Below are 4,475 nucleotides of genomic sequence, written 5' to 3' on the forward strand. Positions count from 1 at the left end.
TGCTCGGAGGAGTACGTAACAGCTAGGTGTGCCGGCGTCGGGGAGAGGAGGTTGGCGTTGATAGAGGAGGATCGGGGGCAAAGGGAAACACCTCACCACCGTTGGTACACGAGGCGACGCGCCTCCTCACTCGCCCGTCGGTCCCACGGCCAGCGAACGCATGATGGGTGAAACCCGCGAAACGCGGTTGACTGCGCCACCGCAAATAGGCACATAGCGCCTCGTTCGTGCGATTGTGCGAGCGCTATCTGCGCTGCTGCTGCTGCGGCAGCGCTTTGTGCAATAAAGCACCCCTCGCACGGTCTGCTCAACGGCCGCCCGGGAGTCGCAGCCGTGGCTCTCGCTGCCGCAGCTGCCTCGGGCGGGTCGACGAGCTCGCAAACTGTTTTTGTCCGGGCGCGCGTGCGCGCATCACCGGCCACTCTCGCGCGCCGACACGATTTGCCCGGCCAGACGGCATTCCGTAGCTCTGCCATCGTTTCCTTTGAGTGCGTCGAGCGCTCCCGAGGTGGAGCCTCGGTTCAGTGTTCCTAAATGTTGGTGTAAACGACAAGGCAGAAAAAATATAATAACGCAAATTAAAAAAAAAACAGATTTACAGTCGTTTGAGCTATCATTTTAGAGATACAGTACCCATGGGCATGAGATGGATGCTCCGTAGACTGGTATTCTGCCGTCTGCCACGGTCGCTTCATAGCGCGCGAATTTTAAGTGCGTGCAGCTGAAACAATGACGTGGCTTCCCCTATAGAAAATTTCGCTTCAAGTCAATAATATAGGTATTCAGTCTTTGGAGTACCCTTTTACATTCTTTGGGTTTAGAAACTTTGTATGAATCTCTCATGCCTTCACATCTCTACTTACACTCATTTTGCTGGGTATTTTTCTATGACTGCATGGTCACCCAACACGGCAAATGTTTCCACCCAACACTGGTCAAGTGTAAAATCTCAGTCTTGAATAAGATCGAAGTCGGGGTCAGTTCGTACCTAATGAGGAAAAGACAAACCAGCCATTAAGTCGGCGGACCACTAGTGAAGTCCAGTCATTGCGTGTACAACTCGTCTCTTTGTTGGTCGTCTTCTTGAAGCTTGGATTGTGCTTAGAGCATCCCAGTTTTCGTAGGATACATGCGAAAGGTGCCAGGAAGAAGAACAAGAGGGAAAGGAAAGGCAGCGATGTTAGCCAGTCTGTAACGACCGGTATGCTACCCTACACTGGGGATAGGGGTGAGGGAGTTTGAAAGATGGAAAAGGGGAGAGAGAGGAGAGCACGCACACGCGTTGGGCTCACAAATGCTGATGACTTCGAACACGTTGACCCACACTAGCTGACCAAAGTCCAAAAAGACGCGGTTTTAGTCCACTGGCGTTCCACTGAATGATGCATGCTTTCTTGACTTCTCAGAAATGATGGCGATAGTTAGCCATATTTCTACTCAAGTTATTCAAGTACCGGGCTTAAGGCGTCCAGTACATGTGGCCCTAGAATCTTGGCTACAGAAAATGGCCTTCAGCGAATAATATTGCGTCGAAGTACACAGAAATGGAAGATGGCAATAAAGATATATGTAGATATAAACAAAGATGAGGTTATAATTTGTTATTCAAATGATTAAATCAATGGCTATTTATGTTCTGCTTTCAGTGATATGCATGTGGAAGGCTATAGTATAGGCCTGTATTCGCCAGCCCTGATTGAGTTTCTGAAATGCTCTGAATACTTCCAACTGAAACGCTTTTCTCGTTTCTCTTTGAAGTAATATTCGCCTCTATCGCCATCCGGACATTTATGCCTGCCCCCAACTCCCGCCTTAACAAACAAGAAAGAGTCTACTAGCACACCAACAGCTTGCTGTCAAGTGATCCGAACGGAGACGTCACGTATGACGTCACATCACCGGTTCTACGGTTTAAACGTAAGGCAAGATTTTGGCAGTCGTTGCATATGTATCGCTATTCAGCATGTGTTAGTGGTTCACATGTGTCACGGATCGAAGGGGGGAGGAGGCAGTAACTCACACCTTGCCGTGTGGCGGTTGCCACTCTTTTACTATAGCTTCACTGCTACCCGAGCCAGATGATGATTTGATATGTGGGGGTAAACGTTTCAAAACCACCATATGATTATGAGAGACGCCGTAGTGGAGGGCTCCGGAAATTTCGACCACCTGGGGTTCTTTAACGTCCACCCAGATCTGAGCACACGGGCCTACAGCATTTCCGCATCCACCGGAAATGCAACCGCCGCAGCCGGGATACGATCCCGTGACTTGCGGGTCAGCAGCCGAGTACCTCAGCCACTAGACCACCGCAGTGGGGCCCTCCCGAGCCGGCGTCTACAATGCTGTGCTGCTCTATACCATTGACGTCATACAAAATATTTTCCATACTGTGACGTAAGCCCGAGCTGTAGAGGTGCAGACTCACCCTACACACGTACACATTGAACAGTGCAGAAACTCTGATAAGTTTAATTTACGGTTAACCGTTCTACCTTTTGTCTTTCCTTCTTTCTACATTTTTCTAGCAAAATGATAGGAGTAATCAGACTACCAAACAACGAGCCAAAGTGTCGTGAATAGGCACACTAATTAAGTTAGCTCCCGGTTCTTTGCTGGGCAGCGGAAGGTGTGTTCGTCATAACGTATTGGAGAGCGCTGCAAAACAGGAAATAACCTGCATACCAACGACCAAAAAAAAAAAAAACTAACAAACTCAGGCGTCAGTTTCAACCGTTCGTTATCGGGTTGGACATGAAGCCGTGTGACACATTTGTGCTTGTTTTAAGGTGCCCAGATAAGTAGAGACACCGTCATGCTAGTATATGATATAATTGCTGAGGAATGACGTAAAAAAGTACACGTCAGTCCCGAAAACACTTTTATTACTGAAAAACAATTGAAATAGCAGAGAGCCAAAGAGCTTTCATAGAAGAACACACGGGAGTCTTCTTTTGCCCCGCCGCCGTGGTCTAGTGGCTAAGGTACTCGGCTGCTGACCCACAGGTCGCGGGATCGAATCCCTGCTGCGGCGGCTGCATTTTCGGTGGAGGTAGAAATGCTGTAGGCCCGTGGGCTCAGATTTGGGTGCTCATTAAAGAACTCCAGGTGGTCGAAATTTCCGGAGCCCTTGACTACGGCGTCTCTCATAATCTTATGGTGGGTTTGGGACGTTAAAGCCCACACATAAATCAATCAATCAGTCAATCAATCGAATTCTGTTATTTAAGATTACTGGCGCATTACAAAAAAATCTGCAACACCCTGACTTGGCAACGGAAAAATGCAAAAAAGGTCTATTATGAACGAAAAATTGAAGATGCTGGTTATAATGTTGAGAAAAGAATGGGAAATCGCCAACTCATTCCTGAACAGGAATGAAAGACAGCTTATAATCACTACAATTCAGTGTAAAAACGTGACGTGTGGTACGCCGTTAGAAATTGCTGAGGCCTTCAGTAACTACATTTTAACTCCGACGTCATCCCCAATGCCGACTGTGATCTTCCCCCTTTCCCTCCTGCCACAACCTTTCTTTTGAATTCGTACCACATCTTACGAAGTACACGATGTCATTCGCAGTCAGAACACGAGTGCGGGCCTTGATGGTATTCACTAAACTCACGCAAAAGTGATTGCTCACGCGGTTTTTAATATTTTTGCATCCATAATCAACCTAGCTTACAGAACTGACATCTTGCCTGTAAAACTGAGAAGCGACAAAGTCGTTCCCATGTTTAAATACAGTACGCGCATATCTGACCGTACGTTCATATCTATCGACTCATTTTCATAATAACTTTTCAGTAAAGTATTTGAAAAATTACTCGAAATTGGTTTGACGAAATATGTCAATAAATTTTGCATTCTATCTTTTTCTCATTTTTGTTTTTGTGAGGCATATTCGACGGACCTCGCTTTGTTATGTTTAACTGAAAAGCTAAAGAAAGGAATTGGTGGGACTACTACGCACCTTCCGGTTTTATAAATTTCACTAACCCATTTTACTCTATCAACCCCCATTATCTTTGTATAAAAGAGAAAGAAATAGGCATAATTGGTCCTGCGCTATTACCAATAAGAAACTATCTACTCAATAGAAGTCATATTGTGAGTCTGTTAGTTTATAATATAAAGTAACAAATATAGAAGTACCTCAAAGGTTTCATTTTCAACCCACTGCTTTTCGTAATTTATATAAATGATCTGCCATCTTGTGCTACCAGTTCACAATGCTTACTGCATGCATAAGACACAACAATTATTACCACTGATAAATGACTTCAATCTACCGCACAGAAACTAATCATTACCTTTCAAGCTTGACTACTCAGTGTATCCATATAAATTACAAATCAATCTCACTATAGCAAAATTCGTTGTTTTTCACTCTATCCTACGTGAACATAGTTATATCCCGATAATATTTCCAAATGTATTCGCAACAGAAGCAGACGATGGGGCGACCTTCTTGG

The sequence above is a fragment of the Rhipicephalus microplus genome, chromosome 4, assembly GCF_043290135.1.
Source record: "Rhipicephalus microplus isolate Deutch F79 chromosome 4, USDA_Rmic, whole genome shotgun sequence".
NCBI lineage: Eukaryota > Metazoa > Arthropoda > Arachnida > Ixodida > Ixodidae > Rhipicephalus > Rhipicephalus microplus.